General features: G+C 45.6%; 1 long non-coding RNA gene across 1 annotated transcript in view; it reads left to right on the top strand.

Annotated features, from left to right (window-relative positions):
* Positions 1-17,191: 17,191 nt before the first annotated feature.
* LOC145395431 (uncharacterized) overlaps positions 17,192-21,004 on the top strand; it is a 31,660-nt gene continuing 27,847 nt past the window's right edge. The window contains exons 1-2 of the long non-coding RNA XR_013896614.1: positions 17,192-17,219; positions 18,395-18,462. This is a non-coding gene — a long non-coding RNA (uncharacterized LOC145395431). The remainder of the gene's footprint in view (positions 17,220-18,394; positions 18,463-21,004) is intronic.

The following is a 21,004-nucleotide window of genomic DNA, read 5'->3' on the forward strand; positions in this document are numbered from 1 at the left end:
TTTTCAATTTTCGCGAGTGATTTCGGGAGTGATTTTTGGCACATATACACAGGACACCTTCCTCTATTCCTTAACAAGATGCCAAGCAGGGACAATGCCTTACACCGCATAACCTCTCCCTCCCCTCCTGCACGCCATTGTCTCGGCAATTCACCTGTTACCAGTGACCTGGCCAATAAAGACATTCAGGGCCAGAGTGATTCCCCAGTCGATGACAATGTGGAGGACAAAGTTTACTGAAAATTAGATGAAGAAACAGTCAGAAATGATGATCAGGTAATGTGGGAAATAAAGGTCATGAATGGTGATGAGCTAGTGAGTGAAACAATGCTTATAATGCCTATATTGCTGTTTGAAAACCAATATACTCTTGTACTACATATAAATTCATACCAAGTAAATAAATAAATACTGTTCATGAGTGGATAAAATAGTTACCCTCCCATAGAACTCGTTTTCTTTGGTGCCAGCCTGTTAGAAAACCCAGTCAGGTAAGGAGGAACTCATACCTGGATCGAGTATTTTAAACCTCAGGTGAGCGATTTCTCTATGAATTTTCGATGTTTCTCACCAAAAGCGGATGTTTGAGCCAAAAAAAAAAAAAGGTCCAAAAATGTCAGGACTGGGGCGTACCACTGCCCAGAAAACGTCGGGATGGGGAGGGTTAAACAACACTTTACTATCCATGACCCAACTGGAGACATTGATAGAGATGTCCAGCTCATACGGCGCCTCCTGACCACCTGCCCTACTCCCCAGCAAATTAATGTGGTAAAGAAATTTCCCACTCAACCCCCGGCTCCCCCGACCATGCCATGTCCACCCTTGCCTCACACCAGCCCTACCCCGGCGCCCAGCCTGCCTAGGGCATACCCCTCCCGCCGACGTCCTGCCCCTCGGGAAAATCCGAATCTGATCCTAGTGAATCTGTGGGAATTCACAGCCTGCAGCTCCCGCTGTCCCCTGTATGACATACGGGACCAGCTTAAAGCTGCCCACTGCAGAACCATGGCCCCGGGTTCATGTAAGGTGTCCTCTTTAGAAGGTGAGGCCTCAGAAGATGAACTGGCACTCATGGACGAGCCCCATCCAGGAGAACAGGAGCAGGAACAGGAGAATGAAAGCCCCAGACAACTGGATTTTTAGGCCTGTCCCCGCACCAACCCACGGTGGCGGGGGCCATTACCCCTAAGTATCGCCCCCCAGTGTACCACAAGATGAAATTGAACGGCGTGAAGGCCAGACTGCTAGTCAATACGGGAGCAGCCAGGTCCTGCCTTTACAGCCACTATTTCTTCCGCCACAAATCGACCTTTGGCTCACTCCGCCCCACTGCCACTCACCTTGTGGACGTGGGGGATGGCCCCCTACACATCCGTGGGGAGACTCGGGCCCTATGGGTCGACACCCACCAGCCGGTGTCCACCCGACATCAATTCATTGTTTTCGACTCCTCCTGCTGGAGCTACGACTGGTATTTAGGACTGGACCTACCCCAAAAACTCGGAGCTACAATTGACTGCCGCTACCAGCAGCTCCAGTTCCGTCCCCCACCCCATCCCACTCAGGCCGTTTGCACCTGTATGTCACGGCCTCGGCTGGAAGATTCGCCCCCTACCCCCTCCTGTGCTCCCCTCCTCCTCCCCTCCCTCCACCCTCCTCTCCTCCCCCCATGCCTCCCCTCACCACCCCCCTCCCTCCTTCCCTGCCACTGTCTCTGCCGCTGTTACCATTCCCTCCCACCATGAGGCCTGGTTGCCCCTTACTGGCCCTCCAGTCCCTCTGTCTTGTTCTTCCCCCCTCCTCCCACTGGGAGACCTTTCTGCCTTCCTTTTATCTCCCACTTTTCTCCCTCCACACCACACCGCCATCCACATCACTAACCTTCCCCCTTCCCCCCTTACCCTCCCAAAAGGGCTCGTCATCGGAGAGATGGAGGAAGCCGAGCCCCGTGCCCCATCCTCCTCCCACTTCCCGGCCGCCTACCCCCAATTCTCAACCATCTCTCCGCCCAGCAGTCAGACACCTTACGTCGCCTCCTCCTGGATTTCCAGGACCTGTTTGTGACAGGACCAGCAGACATAGGGCACACCACATACCTGTCACACGAAATCCACATGACAGGCTCACCCATTAGACAGCCTTCCCGATGAAAGAATCCCCGACAAAGGGAGGAAGAGGACCACCAGGTATGTGAAATGATGGAGGCTGGCATCATTTCCCCCTCCAGCAGCCTTTGGTCCTCCCCTGTCGTTCTAGTAGAGAAGAAAGACGGCATGATGCGATTTTGCATCAATTACCACCACCTGAACGACATCATCATCAAAGATGCCATTCCCCTCCCACGAATTGACGATTCCTTAGATTCTCTTTACGGGGCGTCTTGGTTTTCCACCCTTGACGTCCAGTCTGGATACTGGCAGGTCCCTGTACATCCAGAACACTGAGGCAAGACGGCATTTTCCACGAGCAACGGCAAACATTATGAATTCAATGTCCTGCCATTCGGCCTCTGCAACACCTCTGCCACCTTCTCCAGGCTAATGGAATCTGTCCTGAGTGGCCTCACCTGGGAGATATGTCTGGCCTATTTGGACGACGTCATCATCTTTAGCTAGACCTGGGCCAACCACCTGCAGCGCCTCCACCGAGTCTTCACTAGGATTCGCCAGACCAGGCCTCAAGCTCCATCCCTCTGAGTGTGTCCTGGCCACCAGGACTGTCTCGTTCCTGGGACATGTTATCTCCCAGGCAGAAATCTCCCCGGACCTCGACAAGCTCCGCGCAATAGCGGACATACCGCCACCCCAGGATGTCCGCGGCGTCCATGCCTTCCTAGGACTGACGTCCTACTATCGTCGCTTCATGAAGGGTTTTGCATGAATTGCAAAGCCTCTTCACGATCTGACCAGGAAGGGGGAGCCGTTCATCTGGACTGAAGAAAGGCGAGCTGCCTTCCAACAGCTAAAAGACAAGCTCGTCTCTGCCCCCATCGTGGCCTTTCCCGGTTATGCCCTCCCCTTTTGCCTCTACAGTGATGTTTCCCTCACCGCCATAGGCACCATACTAGCCCAGGTACAAGCCGGTCGGGAACACATCATCGCCTGTGCCAGTTGCACCTTGAATCCAGCTGAGAAAAATTATGCTACGACCAAGCGATAATGCCTCGGCATAATTTGGGCCCTCCAACATTTTAGAGCTTACCTTTCCGGGACCCAGGTCACGATCATCACAGACCACCAGTCGCTCCAGTGGCTATGCCAGTCTGACTCCCATAATGCCCAACTTATCAGGTGGCGCAATACCCTGGAGGAATTTCAGTATGAAATCTCTTATAGGCCCGGGAAACTCCACACCAATGCAGATGCCCTCTCCCACCTCACCATCCACACGGTACAGCCAGACCCGGACCTCCTACAACTATGGCACCACAAGGAGAGGCCCCCCTGGATTCCCGCCCACCTGCTCACCAAACTATGCCGACAGGGTGACCACCTCCTAACCCCGTCTGGGCATATCCTCCTGACCCCTGATGCGGCGCGTGACACCCTGTGCCACCTTCATGCCCATAATGGCATCCACCTGGGACCAAGAAATTATTACAAGTGTTTAATGACACCTACTGGGCACCAAATCCTTCCACCCTCGCCAAGGAAATCATTCGAAGTTGCTGTGCCTGTGCACTGGGAAAAGATACCACCCGGACCGCCATACCCTCGGGCCACATCACCGCCCACAAGCCCTGGCAACTCCTGGCGATAGATGTAGTAGGCCACCTCCCTCCCAGATTTGGATATAAATATGTGATCACCTTTGTGGACACATATTCAAAATTTGTAGTAGCCTGCCCAGCTAAAGGGCATCATGCCGTCGCTGTCGCCGATGCCCTTCTCCGACACGTATTCGTTTATTTTGGCATCCCTCAGGCCATCCATTCTGATAATGCCTTGGATTATCTGGGAAAATCTGGGAGGAACTCGCCAGAACATTTGGGTATAAAATCTCCCACTTCTCTCCCTACTGGCCACAAGGGAGCACAGTATGTGAACGTACCCATCGTACTCTCATGAATCAATTATGCACGCGCATCGAGGCTACGAAAGACGACGACTGGCCGGCTCATGTGAAGATCGTTCAGTGGGGTATGAATTCCTGCCCCGAGAAAACGGGGTTTCCCCACATGAAAGAATATTCAGTGAGGCCCCCCTTCTATTACCTCTACGCCAACATCTGCAACCACCTGCCTCCGCTCCCACTACAGACCTGTTGCACCTTCTGAAGGGCCGACTGCACCACCTACAAAAAAGTTTAGACCTCGGCCCCGACACAGCCTCCAACCCGTTCAGCCCGGGGGACACCGTCGTCATCGCCCAACTTCCCACCCCCCACAAACTCGCCCCCCGCTTCACGGGGCCTCACACAATCACCTGCGTCCCCAACCCTTACCAGGTTGTTGTGGATTATCACAGCGCCCGCGCACCCTCCGAAACCGCCATGTGTGCCCTTTCCGCACGCCTGCCTCTGCCACCCCGAACCCACACCCCCAACCTCCCCCTGTTCCCGCGCCATCCTCCACTTCCACGTACGAGTGCTACATTTCCTCCTCGCCCTCTCCCTCCACCCCCCCTACCGCCTCAGCCTCCCCAGCTGCCACACCTCACCAGACATCACACCCACCAAACCAACCTCCCTTGCTCTTCCTCACCCCTTCCCTCCGCCACCCCACCCTCACCGCCCAGCCCCACGTGTCCCGCTCATGCCGTCACACCCTCACCACAACCCACTACCACTGCCCTCTGCCCACCGCCCTTGCGTACGCCCACTCCGATGGCCTCACTCCCTACCGCACCCCCACTTGCACAGCAGCCCCTACTACCCAACCCCGCCCACCCCGCACATCCACTTTCCCACCCACTCCCACCCTCAGAACCACCACCACCCACTCAGGCCGCCTCCCATGCCCACTTGCCCAATACACCCATTCTCCTACACCACCCGCCTCCCCTCAACTTCACACTGTCATGATACACCAAGCACAAATCCCCCCCACCTACACTCCCCAGAGACTCTACGCCGCATTACCATGGCGCAAAACCCAACCCCTACCTCAGTGTCCAGCATACAGCACCACACCACACCAGCAGCAACACCGAGCAAGATGGAAGTGCGTCGGGCAGTATGGACGCCTACCCTCAGCAGGAACCGCCAGCTCCATGGACCACACCACCTGCTGAGCCTCCTCTGCTCCGCCCCCACCACCTCCACGCTCTCCCTCACCTGTGACACGGAGCAGGAAGGAAACCACTCCACTGCTGCCTGGTAGGCCCTTCTACAGTACCTCCAACCTGTCTACACCACCCGCGACACTCACGTATACCACCTCCAGCCACGGGGACGTGACTTTTTCCAGGGGGAGAGTAGTGAAATGCGTGATTTACAGCATAGTGGTGAAATGCGTGATTTACAGCATAGTGCCCCCAGAAACTCACCGACACCCCCATCCGGACCCCACGGAGTAGCCGCAGCCGAACCACGGGATGCCGTGTGACAACGGCATAAGTCAGCCAGGGCCGTGCGCCCCTATAGCACCCAGCCGCCACACCGTCGCCCTAGCAGGAAGATGACACTACCTTCGGGGAGTGAGACCGCCAGATCAGATCGGGATGGAGCTGCCTATCCAGCTCCAAACAGTGCCCCTCAGGAGTTGGCCTGTAGCCACTCCCGCCTTCAACAGGAGTGTGCCTGTAGCCTCTCCGAAGCTGTCTTCCTCTTTGGGATGGCCGGTAGCCGCCTGCCCCTCGTAAGGGAATCGGTGTCTTACCGACCTGAGGGTAATCAGGAGACAGCCGGTAGCCGCTCTCGCCTTCGTCAGAAGGTGTTCTTCCAGGGACAGCCTGTAGCCACCCTACACCCCCTCCTGCAGGAGTCGGCTTGTAGCCGCTCCTCCCCTGGCAGAAGGAGACGGCCTATAGTCGCTCCCACCTTCATCAGATGGCCAGTAGCCACTCTGAAGGTGTTGCCCCTGAGTTGGCCTGTAGCCGCTCCTCCCTCCAGCAGAAGGAGATGGCCTGTGGCCACTCCCACCTTCATCAGATAGCCGGTAGCCACTCCGTAGGTGTTGCCCCTGAGTTGGCCTGTAGCCACTCCTCCCTCCGGCAGAAGGAGACGGCCTGTAGTCACTCCCGCCTTTGTCAGATGGCCGATAGCCGCCTGAAGATGCGGCCCCCAAGTCGGCCTGCAGCTGCTCCCTCCTTCCTTCAGGAGACGGCCTGTAGCTGCCCCCACCTTCATCAGACGGCCGATAGCCGCTCCGTAGGTGTCCAGAGGTGCACTGATTCCTCCACTCAAGCCACAGCCAGTAGCCAGACCTTGGCGCCTCATAGTTGCGCCCTTGGGCAGCCACGGCCGATAGCCGGGCCCCACGGCCAGAAAGAGGTGTCAGAAGTGTCATCGCCCCAGCGTGAGACGAGAGGCCGGACCTCCAGCACCGAAGGACCCAAGAGAGGCCCTTCAGCTTCCCCTGGCCACTGCTCCCTATGCCTTACCCTGGAGAAGACCCATCTGACGGACCTTAGCTCAGGTCGGTGCAGCAGCCCCTCCCTGTTAGCGCCCCTTGACTCAGGGGGCCGCAGCCCTCAGTTACTCAAGGCCCTCCCCAGGATGCCCGGGCATGATCTCTCCACGCCCCCGAGACAGCGAATGACCTCCACCTTCGGCCGAGACTTGAGCCAGAGATTCCTGGACCTGTTTGGCCCCAGTCCAGAGGGCCACATTCCTGTACCTAGCCCGGAGATTACGGGCCCCTTCGCCACCTGCAGCCCTGGACGAGAGAGGACGCCCCTGCGAGTCGTCCCGTGCCCTCTCGGCATGCCCTCCCTTGGGAGTGCCCCTATTCCGGCAGAATTGTCGCCGGCGTGTCTCCCCGCCGCCCCCACTATATGAGTAAATTATGTTAAGTGTGGTGTTGCCCCAGAATTAGTTAAGTGACTTATGCTAAGTGTGATGTTCCCCCAGAATTAGTGTAACAGTGATACAGTGACTTGATGTATGTTGAATATCGGGGCGAGTGAAATCACGGGCAGATGAATAAGGACGAGTGCAGAAACTAAGGTCTGGTGAATCAGAGTCATGAGTGACGCCCTTGTAGAAAATAAGTAAGACTACTACCCCGAGAGATTCTCTATAGTAAAATATGCAAATGTCCTTTGTTACCAGGAAACAGTAGAGAAAAAGTGTTAACAATATTCTCCCGCTTGTATTATCATAAACACAGTGAATTCCCAGTATTCTCCACCCTCCCTTTAAGAATCTCCTCCCAGCAGTTAGTGTGTACGTGAGAACCTGGATGAGGAATAGAATCAATTGTCAAAATCCCTTTGCTATCAGAAAATACTAAGTTCGAATTAATAATACTTACTCCCTCCCAATATTACTATAACTCTGTTCTGACCCTCTGCACGTCCCCCCTCGTCCCCCCCCCCCCCGTGTGAGAATCACTCCCGTGCTCCCACGCGCGCCGCAGTCCTGTGTTCCCTGTATATATGTGCACTAAAATTACAGTGTTGGCATCAGTATTTGTTAAGCCAGTATCCTGCGAGATACTAATATCCTGGTTAAGGTTTTTATTTTCTGTTACGTATTGTGTTGTGATATCTGCTATTTTTGTCCTGTGTCTGACTGTGGTAATATACGTGTAAAGGTCATTGCCTGGAATTTTTGTGTCCTACCTCTCTTTGTTGCACTAAGCCCCGGTCTCGAAAGACGACTCCGCTACACAATAGATGTTCTAGGATCGAGGAGTCGGGCCTTTTTCACCTAGCATTACACCAAACATACTTCTTGAACCTTCATTACACAATATGAAACTCCATCAAAAAGAGAAAACATCTTAGAGTTACTGAAAATAGCAACACTATGGATAAACGTAGCAATCTCGTAGCAAGACATGTGCTACAAAATTGGCAACGCTTTTTACACAGCAGGAAAGGAAACTAAAGTCGGTGTCTAACGACCAGACATCACTCCATCACACCCTCATGGTGTTTTTCTTTCCTCTTTATTGTGTGTGAACCTTTGTTCTCTACATCATCAATTGACACCTCTTAATGATATGGGAGTGCCATTAGATCAATTTTCTAGATAAAATGCTACTGTTTCTTTATGTCAACGCACGTAAGCCATCGGTGTTGTAAGCATTTCTTTGAGACGTGAAGCAGAATGTGAGGTCTTTTACTTTGCTTTGCAAGGTGAAGGACGTGATGAAATTTTTTATAAATTTAATGTGTATCATACTTACCCGAGCTCTGTCTCATGTACCATGCTGGTCTCTCTCTGTCTCTCTGCTAAATCATATAATTAAATATAGCCTAAATCCATTTACATAATACCCTTTGAGTCCTATGAGCCTTATAAAACACAGTATAAATCTTAAATGAATATTTCTGGATGCTTTCTCCTTTCAATACGAGAAACGTCCTTTTCATTATATTTTGACCACTATTAGACGATTTACTCAATTTAGGAAAGACCCCTAGTAATTATAAGGCTGCAGAATATCTCAGTTAACCCTTTTAACTGACAGATCATTCCAGAGCTGAATAAAACCGTCTGAGTGTAGCCAGAATAAATACAACATGCATCACCGCACTGAGAGTCTAATTATATCAAGTTTTAACCCACCCCATCCCATCGACGTATGGGTACGTTGCAACGATTTGCATTTGCCAGTCCTGGCGACGTACCGGCACGTCGTGCAATTGCAAGGTCCCTAATTTGCACAATTTTCAATTTTCGCGCATGATTTTTCATATGTATAAATGGGACACCTTCCTCTATTCCTCTACAAGATGCCAAGCAGGGACAATGCCTTACACCGCATAACCTCCCCCCCTCACATCATTGTCTCAGCAATTCACCTGTTACCAGTGACCTGGCTAGTAAAGATATTCAGGGCCAGAGTGATTCCCCAATCGATAACAATGTGGAGGACAATGTTTACATAGCATTAGAAGAAGAAACAGCCAGAAATAATGATCAGGTAATGTGGCACAAAAAGGTCAGGTATGGTGATTAGTTAGTGAGTGAAACAATGCTTATAATGACTTTATTACTGCTTGAAAACCAATATACTCTCATACTACATATACATTCGTACCAAGTAAATAAATAAACACCGTTTATGAGTGGATAAAATAGTTACCCTCCCATAGAACTCGTTTTCTTTGGTGCTAGCATGTTAGAAAACCCAGTCAGGTAAGGAGGAACTCCTACCTGGAATGAGTATTTTAAACCTCAGGTGAGCGATTTCTCTATGAATTTTCGATGTTTCTCACCAAAAGCGAAGGTTTTAGCCAAAAAAATTTTTTTCGAAAATACCTCGGGACTGGGGGATGTCGGAGGTGTGGAAAACCTCGGGACATGACGGGTTAATGTTTTCTCTACACTGGCAGCTTGGCACCATGCAGAGGTACACATACCAGGAGATGACCGATAAGCACATGGCATACGGTGCTGCATACGGCAACAGCAGAGAAGCTAGGCGCCTCTACGAACAAATGTACCCTCATCGACATCACCCTTACTTCATATTTTATGCCATAGATAGGAGACTGAGAAAATCTGGTGACCTACGTGTATGATTGACTGATACATTACAGGGCCAGTCTGTTCGAACAGTGGATTTTGATGACCAAGTGCTGGAAGCTGTTGGAGAGAACCCTAGGACAACCACACGGAACATCGCTAGGACTTTAGGAGCAAACCATTCCACAGTGTGGCACGTTCTACATGAGCAACTCTTACATCCATTCCACATACAAAGGGTTCAGGCTCTAACCCCAGAAGACTGTCCAGTTCGTCAGCAGTTTTGTGAGTGGTTCTTAGGCAACGTAAGGCAGGATGATGATTTCCCACAGAAGGTTATGATACTGTACACTGGTGAGTCAAGCTTCACTAGGACGACTAGGACTGGGATATTCAACGCTCATAATATGCATGTCTGGAATGAAGTAAATCCACACATTACTGAGTCAAGGGGGCATGAGTGGAGTTTTTTTCTCAATGTGTGTTGTGGAATAATGGATTATGTAATAGGCCCCTGTGTTCTCTATGGTCATTTAACAGGTCAGGTATATCTATCTTTTTTGGAGAATGACCTGCCATTGCTTCTTGAGGACGTACCTTTGTCGGCAAGAAGAGGAATGTGGTACATGCACGATGGAGCACCTGCCCACACAAGCAACATCGTCTGCAATTTTTAAAACACAATTCACCATGATAGGTGGACTGGACGTCGCAGCCCAGTTTCGTGGCCGGCGCGGTCACCAGACCCAAACCCAATTGAATATTTTCTGTGGGATCATTTGAAACAGCTCGTGTATGAAACGCCAGTTGACAGACTCGACGACTTGCTCTACCGCATCCAAGGTGCCTGTGGGACTCTGTGGTCAGACTATTGTAATCTGCATTAAAGTTGGGGGAAGACATTTCGAACATTTATTGTAAATTACCCTGTATGTATCATGATTCTGTGCACCTTAGAAAATAATTACACATACTGTATAAGGGTGGAGAAAAATATAGGTTTTCTTAACCTAATATCATGTATGACTTTCAGCCAATTGTAGTTTCAGAGATGATATCCATTATAAAATTGATATCTCATAATAGTACCGGAATGATTATGCTGGTGATAATGATAATAAAAGGCTACGCTATTACTGCAACTAATAAAAAAACAACAACAGAAACAATAACAACAATAATAATATTAATAGCAATATTCACGCGCGCGCGTGCATACGTACGTGTATGTGTGTGTGTGTGTGTGTGTGTGTGTGTGTGTGTGTGTGTGTGTCGGGGGGGGAGAGGGGGGGTGAAGAAGGAGAGACGTGTATCTGTGTTCGGACAAGTGCCGCCTATATCCGTCCATGGTCTGGGCTTGGAATCATTTACATTTTAATACTGCCTTTATCTCCTTAGTGGTATGTTTATTTAGATGTTTTCACTTATAGTTCCCTACATATTGCGCCCTGAGGATTTGATGGTGTCGTTTTCAAACACGCTGTATAATATGGCAAAGGCACACCCTATTCAAATGTTCAGAGAAGTTTTGTATGTCTTCTAACCTTTCCAGTGGGACTGGCTTCTGCTTCAAGTTATTGGTATTTAAATAACATTTTTGTGACATATTTGTTCACCAATAAATTATTCAGATTATATATTTGTCAATCAAATTATTATAAATATTTCCTAACAGTGCTGTGATATTTGTTCACTTGATCATATGGCAGATTTGGGGGAATTTCCTTTTGTTATTTCTCATTTTTTCTTAAATCATCACAGGCCATTCTTTCTCTCTCTGAGGGCCAGATGTGGCTCGCGGGCCACCAGTTTGACGTCTCTGCTCTATAGAGTCCCATGGTTCATGCCATCTAAGATGGTACCTCATATATCTGCAAGGCCTCCCCTTTTCAATTCAGTTTTGTTCCTATACATGACAGCAGGACGATTGGAACATTAGCCAAGGCATGAAATTAAGCAAAGCTGCAAACCTTGGGTCCTTTCGATAATCGAACCAGCGCTCTGGAGGGGGAAGGAGTGTGACTCACCTGCCCTCTGTCGGCAGATTTTTGGCATTTACCCTCTCTCTGTTTTTTTTTTTTTTTTTTTTTTACCAATTTTGTAATAGTGTTCACGACGTGGCCTAACAGCACCCAGTACAAGGCATGGATGCTCAGCTTAATCACCTCACAGTGCACTACCAGACACTTGTTGCCACCAGTACACAATTTTGTTTGTAATTTATATTAAACAAAAAAAAAAAAATGTTGCTGATGATTACTCTACTGACAAATTTTTGTTTAAACAGATTCTAACACCGGTAATTTTTGGTCCTAACATTAAAAAAAAAAAAAAAATCATAAATAGTGGAGACTTCTGTGAACTACGCCATCTTCGCTTAGCAGGCGAGGCACTTGCGTGGTTACCATAGCAACCCCTGCACACATCCCTACTCACCGGGAGGATGTGGCTGTCCACTATACCCAGTAAACTGGATGTCATAATGTACAAGCTTTTCATTTCATTATTGAATACAAAGACGTTTGCTCTTCATGACTGCTGAGCAGTAGTTTGCTATGAATATGTCCTAAAATAACTGTTGGAGCAGTAAGTATAACATGCGTACAAAGATTATTTGTAAACTGCAGACATCTATGCACCGTAGGCAACTGAGTGCGTGGTTGGTTAATCCACACAGACACATTACCACTGTAATACAAACCCATCCATTGAAACAAATTTCTTCACAGAAAGATTTGAACTTCACACTAGCTAATTTACACAAAAAGATGGGATGAACATAGTGGAACCTTCTCCTTTCGGCTTTCCTCTTAGGGGTCGCCACAGCGGATCACCCGTCTCCATCTTACTCTGTCTTCTGCATCTTCTCTTACACCAACCACCCGCATGTCCTCCTTCACTACATCCATAAACCTTCTCTTTGACCTTCCTCTCTTTCTCCTGCTTGGTAACTCCATTTCCAGCATCCTCCTCCCGACATACTCCTCATCTCTTCTCTGCACATGTCCAAACCATCTCAGTCTCGCCTCTCTAGCTTTGTCCCTAAACTGACTTACGTGAGCTGTCCCTCCAGTATGTTCATTTCTAATTTTGTCCAACCTCGTCACTCCTAGTGAAAAACGCAACATCTTCAATTCTGCTACCTCCAACTGTGCCTCCTGTCTTTTTGTCAGTGGTACTGTCTCCATTCCATACAACATGGCTGGCCTTACTACAGTCTTATAAACTTTCCCTTTCATTTCTGCAGAGACCCTTCTGTCACAGATCACTCCTGTCACCTTTCTCCACCCACTCCATCCTGCCTGCACTCTTTTTTACCTCTCTACCACACTCTCCGTTACTTTGTGCCGTTGACCTCAAGTATTTGAATTCATCTACCTTTGCCACCTCTACACCTTGCAGCCTCACGGTTCCCCTGTCATCTGTCTCATTTACACACATGTACTGAGTCTTGCTTCTGCTCACTTTCATTCCCCTTCTCTCCAGTGCATATCTCCATCTCTCAAGCTCTGCCTCAGCTTCCTTCCGGCTCTCACTACATAGTGGAACATAAAGTGCATATTTAGCCAATTTTAAAAGCCTGCATGAACTTTATTCCATACATACCATAATTTATAATGTAGTTTCTTGCCTTGCCCTTACCTGTACATTACACAGTACAACACTACAAGATTTATTTGGTTATTTTAGTATCCTTTCATCTTTTACATTATGAAGGTATGTGGATATACCAGTAAATATAAGTACCCACCTACATAAATACGCACACACACAAACGCGTGTGTGTGTGTGTGTGTGTGTGTGTGTGTGTGTAAATGGCTTGATATTTGAATTTTTAACTTGCATCTGCAAATATAATTATTAAATTAAATTATTAAATATTTGTCATGTATTATAAGTCATATGTAGTCAGATCGCGTAAGTGAAATTCGATATATATATATATATATATATATATATATATATATATATATATATATATATATATATAAATAGAGAGAGAGAGAGAGAGAGAGATTGATACATACATAGAGATTGATAGATATATGTTTCGTACGCCACTAGCTGCTGCGGGTGTTCATAAAAGACCTCCGCTCTTGATATTTCTGAATCGCTCTGAAGATGTAATACACGAAAGTATTCACTGTCGCTTCTTTCATTTCGCCTGTGGTTATTTTCCATTCATGTCTTCACGAGGAAGTGAAGTTTCTACATATATATATATATATATATATATATATATATATATATATATATATATATATATATATATATATATATATATATATATCCCATTGGATCCCAGAGTTACTGGGCGAGGCACTGTACTGGGAGGGTACTAAGCGTAACGCCCTCCGCCTATCGGCTCATATTCGTGAAGCTCTCAGGTCCCTACCCGGGGGTTCCCTGCTTTTATTAAGATTTGAAAGTTCCCAGTTCTGTCCAATACTGGGGACACTGGGCTCCAATGGGATATATATATATATATATATATATATATATATATATATATATAATATGTCCGACTCTGGGCATACTCTTCACAGCCTGCTTCCAAGGCTAAGTGGTCCTCCTACATATCAAACATTTCTGCATATCACAACCTCGGTGCTAACACCCACCGTCCATACTGAATACATTCTAGGGCTGTCTCATACAGGACTGAAGTATTGGTATTAGCGGGGGTATTTTTATATATCGGCGGGTCTTCTGGGAGATCAGTAATGTCTGATTTTTATGAAATTCAAATCCTTAAACAGTTCTTGTACCTGGGTCCGTAGGACTGCAGGATATAAATGTATGCGGGCCATATATATATATATATATATATATATATATATATATATATATATATATATATATATATATATATATATATATATATATATATATATATAATCTTCCTGTCAGTACAGTATAGTAAACACCGGCTATATCTCTATGGCACAGAACAATATATGCAGTAAATTATTTACTGAAGGAGTCAATTAATAAGAAAGTATTGCCATTTAACTGAATGTATTTGGTCATTAGTACCTGATCATCCCACAAATGAGTCACAACACGGCTGTTTTACGACTTGACATATTGTGTACATTAATTACATGGTGAATGGAAAGCTGATGATAGGGAGAGCTGAAACTCCCATTTCATCAGCCCTTAGGACTAGCATCTGACCATAGCCATTGGCTAAACTTTTTCAGTGTTTCAGTAGCAAAGAGAGTAGGCAAGCATACTTTCCTATACTGTATACTCCAACTGTCAACAACAAACTACATGCACACTACACACTACACTTCCTTTTGTAAATTAAAAATAAAATGGCATATCAACAACCAGCCTTGGAGTTCCCACAGGGGAGGATGGGCCATAAAAGCCCAACACCCGCCCCTCACCCAGTGACAGTCAAGACAGATTCTTCAGATCACTGTCTGACTCCCTTCCTAATCATTTCTACAACATTCGCGGCCTTTTCACTAACCTTCTCTCTGTTGAACATCATTTCTCTACCTCTAAACCTCACTTTCTCATACTTATTAAGACTTTCTAGAATCTCCATTCTAGGTGATTTCAGTGTTCCCCACTATGTTTGGCTCCCTTTCACTGATCCACCTGGTAAACATGACCTAGAGTAGCTTGTACAGCACCCTACCTGTATATCTGACCGCCTTGGAGAGAGTTCCAACATAGTTGTGATTTTCCATAAAATTATTCCTTCTTCTGGTTCTGTTGATGTTTTCTTTCTGTTGGCTCCTCCAATCACAACCTTATTACCTTAATCTGTCCTACTCCTCCAATGAGGCATCTCGACCCTCCCAAGGAGTGGTGGATTTGGCACTTTGGAGCTGCTGATCAAGAGGCTCTCAGGCATTACTTCTTTGATTTTCCCTGGAATGATCATTGTTTCCACGGCCTAGAGCCATCTGAGTGTGTCTTGTGCATTACGGAGGTTATTCTCCTGGGCATTGAAGCATACAGTCCTTTCTATTATCCTGTGACTAATGCAAAAAAACTTTGGTTTAATCACACTTGTTATATGCTGTTTGCAAGAAGAAAAGGGCCTACAAAAGGCAACGGACCCATCCCACCCCAATCTCATCTTTTTTATGTTTCTGCCCAGAGTCATGCTTTGTGTCCTTTGCTCTCCTAAAAAAAATATATATATATATTTGTACTAAATGCTCCGATCTCTCCAACTCAGTTTCTTCCCGCTCCTCCTGGCACCTTGCCAAAAATTATTCTAACAACTTTACTTCACCACCCTTCCCTACTCTTTTCTTCTGTGTTGACTCTCTAGCTATTTCTTCTACTGATGATGAAAAACTCTTAGCTCAGACTTTCTCATAAATTCCACATTAGACGATTCATCACTTCCCCCCTTTGACTTCTTCATGGCTGATATCAAAATTTCTTCAATTGATGTGCATTATGCCATCACTGGCCTCAGTACTAACAAGGTATATGGGCCTGATTGGATCCCTACTTTTGTCTTAAAAGAATGTGCTTCTGTGCTTACAGTCTGCCTAGGTAGACTCTTTCGCCTATGTCCGTCTACTCGTACCTTTCCTTCTTGCTGGAAGTTTGCTCTCATTCAGTCAGTCCTAAAGAAGGATGGCCATTTCCACCCCTCTAACTCTCGGTCAACTGCTTCAATATTTTATAAATCTAATGTTTTTTAATCAGTTCAAAAAAGATCCAGGCACCTTTCTTATCACAACCTTCATTCTGATTGTCAGTATGGGTTCCGCCAGGGACAGGCGATCCCACCTACCGTTCAGATTCCTGGTCATCCTCCTTTTGGGACTTTGGCGAAAGCTTCGGCATTGCACTTGACATCTGCAAGGCTTTCAATTGGGTCTGGTATAAATATTTAATTTGTAAACTGCCCTCTTATGTTTTCAATCCTTCTATCTGTGCCTTCATCTCTAGTTTCCTTTCTGATCGTTCTATAGCTGCTGTTAAAGACGACCACCTTCCTTCTAGTGACAACGATGGTGGTGTTCCCCAGGGCTCTGTCCTATCACCGACATTCTTCCTTCTATTCATCAGTTACCTTCTAAGCTATACATCTAACTCTGTTCATTCATCTGCTTATAGACTCCACCCTTCACCTTTGCACCCGGTTCCCACAGCGCCCATATCAACATTTATTTCATCAAACTTGATGGCTGACATGGCACATATCTCTGACTGAGGCAAAAGTGATCTTCTTGCACTGAGTACATCAAAACCCCCCAAACAAACCTAACCTGACTAATCGAACCTAACAAACCTAATCTAACATAACTAACCCGACCTAAACAAACCTAACCTAACATAACCTGACTAACGTAACCTAACCTAACAAAATCTTACCAAACCTTACCAAACCACACTAACCTCACCTAACCCAACCACACTAACTTAACCTACCCTGACTAACCTAAGTCAACCTAACTCTTCCACAGATTGAAAAGTCGCTGCTTAATCGTCCATCATGAAGGCACTGCTGACTCCGGTGATGATGATGATGATGATGATGATGATGATGATGATGACGGCAGCCTCTGAACCAACGAACGAGACGGCAATCATGGGCTGTCACATTGATAGTCCATTCAAGTTTAATCTCAGGGACCTGTTTGATTGGGAGTTAGGTGAGTAGGATTTGTCTGTTTGTTTGTTTTAATGCTGTGATGAGATTAAACAGCGTAAATGCAGCAGGTATTGATGTGGCATGTGCTCATATTCTCGTCGGGTAATGAACTTCCCTAATACCTTTTCCGTCGTGATATATTTTTGGATGTGGCTGGTTAATATCCTTTCATACGTTACTTATACAGATTATGGCGATACTGAAACAGTTTTATGTAAGACAGAGAAGGACAGTAAGGTGTAATACACAAAATAAATCACTTAGAAAAAGGTGTTACTAAGCTTCCTCAACATACGGGAACACGGGTGTAAGTGTATGGGGGAGAGTGGCATAAACACTTCGCAGGGATTATACTAGAAATTAGAACTAAATAAATATAGCACTGGAGTGTAAGAATGCCTTAGTTATGCCCCTGTGCAAAAGTAAAGGTGAAAGAAGTGTGTATAAATAAAAATATAGTATAATTACCCTGGTGAGTATATTTAGGAATCTTATTTGGAAGAATAATTAGGGGAAAGGTGGGGAATATATCAGAATGTCTGGTTAGTGACGAACAGTGTGTTTTCAAGATACGTAAACTCCACGATGAAGGAAGCTCTGTAATACCTCTTCCTTTGTGATTTTTTTCCTTACTTAGCCTTACTGCTGCCTTTTATGTTGTACTTTCTTTTAAACACCATCATGGATGGCAAAAATAACACACAAAGGATTATTACTGTGTCGTATGGAAAAATAAACTAAAAGGTGCTAGGGGGCTTCCTTAACTGACAGTAATACTGGCTCAAGTGTGGTAGGGGATGTGTGGATCAAAATTAATATTTACACTGAGAAAGTGGAGAATCCAAGTGTGAAGGAATGTACGGTATTTTTGGCATTTATGGATCTGGATAAGGTCTATGACAGGGTGAATAGGGAAGGATTATGGAACGCTTTGCGAATGTATGGTGTGGACGGAGAGCTGCTGAATGGTGCTTTTTTTTTTTTTAAATAATGTTAGTCTTACGTAGATTTCTAAGGGAGTGCTTAAATATCAACAACGAGAGAGAGAGAGAGAGAGAGAGAGAGAGAGAGAGAGAGAGAGAGACGGTTACGCAGGGTTATGCTGGTGTGTAGCAATATTTACTGCCACATCATTCATGTGTCACAATCTCACAATAATTTCCTTCCTCTCCCCAGCACTAACTCAGTGCGATAAACCAAGGACGATGGAGTTTTGCCAGTCTCGGCTGGACAATTGCAGCCAGGTAACACATTTCACGTTTTTTTTTTTTGTCCTTACCTTAATAATTAAGCCTGTTAAACGCCTGACAACCTGGAATTATGTATAAACTTTCCCAGGTTGTTGTGTCACTTGTACATTTACCTTCATTCAAACAGCACACATTCTCTCTCTCTCTCTCTCTCTCTCTCTCTCTCTCTCTCTCTCGAAATTTGCTCTCATCCAGCCTGTATCTAAGAAGGTAACCGCCACTGTATGTTATTTATTTTTTTTTTGGCTGTTTTTCAATGTTTGTTTTTGTATTTAATGTTTAATGACTTGATTAATTTTTAGTTTTTACTTTAGTTTTATCATTGTATCTATTTCCTGTTTATTTTGCGTCGTAATCAATGAAATCCAGCGGTATTTAACAGTGCCTGTTGCATCGCCAGGAAAATTTCTTTCATACTTCTATCAATCAAACATGTTGGTGTCACCAAAACAGTGTCATCTCTTGTGTTTCAAAAGCCTTTGAATCTATATTAAGTATAATAGTTCTGATGCATCTGTCCATTCATAAACATTTCTCTGACCGTCAGAGATGCTCCACTGGCGATTTGTAATTAATTAATTATTTTATGGTTATTTGCTTATCTCTGATTCTTTTTCATATTCTTTTTGGTATTTCTGCAAAGTCTTTATTAATAAAACATCTACAAGTATATATATATCTATATATATATCTATATCTATATCTATCTATCTATCTATCTATATCTATCTATCTATCTATCTATCTATCTATCTATATATATATATATATATATATATATATATATATATATATATATATATATATATATGCATATTGTCGTAGGTGGTGGCGACCATCATCCACTCACTTGATGTATTGCTGCGTACTTACTTAGCTTTTATCATTCTTTTTCTGTGCCTGCCCTCCTCTCTTCCTATTTCTCCCATCTTTCCTGTCACTTCTTATTGCTTTTCTTTCCTTTACAGGTGGCTTTACATTGAGTGACAAGCCAATGGTTTCCTGTAAGCCAAGAAACCATTTACAACGCTGGGTGGTAACCATATAACCAAACCATACGTGCTCCCTACGTGTCAACAAGTGGGTTGGTGGAAGGTTGGTGCCCCTTCCTGTAAAACAACTAACTCAGTGTCAAATGGCCACCCTTTACGGGATTATGGTGTCTGGCAATAGATAGAGAATATATATATATATATATATATATATATATATATATATATATATATATATATATATATATATATATGATCATCAGCCGTTGAGGTCCACTGCAGGACCGGCGTATCCCTACCGAAGCAGGGACGATACAGCCAATGTATCTTTACCTAGTGGATTAGGCTTTCTGGTAGAGACTGTATGTAGGGTGAGAAGTGCTTGTGAGTGTGATTGTAGTGTTGTAGTGGCTTTGGATGTGTGTGTAGTCTGTGAACCAAGTGTAATCGGCCCGCCTTAAGCCGATTGGGTACAAGCATACTAGTATGCGACACTGATTCAACCACAGCACCCCTTGTGTCCGCCAAAGAAGCAGGTGGCTTGGTGAATGCTTCCCAAAGTTCTTACAACTTTGGCGGGAGGCGAACCCCCGCTCACCAGCGTACGAAACGCACACTCTACCACTGTACCACAGAGGCTCATATATATATATATATATATATATATATATATATATATATATATATATATATATATATATATATATATATAATGATGGCCAGCAAAACCAACATGATGATATACGTGATTTATTGGTGACGTTTTGGTTTCATACACAAACAATTTTCAGACCTAAAAAAAGAATAAATAAAACCAGTATATATTTTTCTTACCCTAAACTAACAAATATAAAATAACATGGAACAGAGTAGGTTACATGAAATACAATATATACAATTTACCAGTTAAAAACAGAACAACTTTGTAGAGAAGTCGTGTGAGCTAAGGGATGGTCTTAGCTCTGCTGTGAGTAGAGACTCCGCTATTATTCTCGTCAAGTCATCCCGTGCAGTGAACAGATTTTTTTTTTTTTGGGGGGGGGTTTAATGGCCATCACCCACTATTTTGGGTATTAGGCCAAACAATATAATATACACAACAAAATTTTAAAACAAAGTCCAAAATCATTGAAAACAGTCATTCTAGGACACAAAGGCGAGCGAGGCAGGAAGAAGGGCAGAGGACGTAGGTTAAACCGAGCTGGTGGCCGAGGCGGAGTCGGACGTAGAGATAGACTGCACACCCTGAAGGATATGATTGAGGATTTTCACCTCGTCAGGGTCCTTGATGGTCTGGAGGGACCCCCGGTGCAGCTCGGTGAATGAGAGCATGTCCCGCCGGAAATCCCCCTTGGAAAAGTCTTTCTCATCTGGAGTCACAGTGGCAGCGTCCTCGTACTCATGAAGGTGGCGAGACACGGAGTCCATTTCCGACTCATCAAGGTCGGCAAAGGCTGCCCAGGTGAGGTGATGAACTGGACCAGAAGGCTCCCGATCCGCTGGAGCCAGCCCCGTAGGTGGAGCAGACTCCACCTCGTCGGGCA

The sequence above is a fragment of the Coenobita brevimanus genome, chromosome 31 (assembly GCF_032717465.1).
Source record: "Coenobita brevimanus isolate Jiangsu-jjx chromosome 31, ASM3271746v2, whole genome shotgun sequence".
In the NCBI taxonomy this organism is placed as follows: Eukaryota; Metazoa; Arthropoda; class Malacostraca; order Decapoda; family Coenobitidae; genus Coenobita; species Coenobita brevimanus.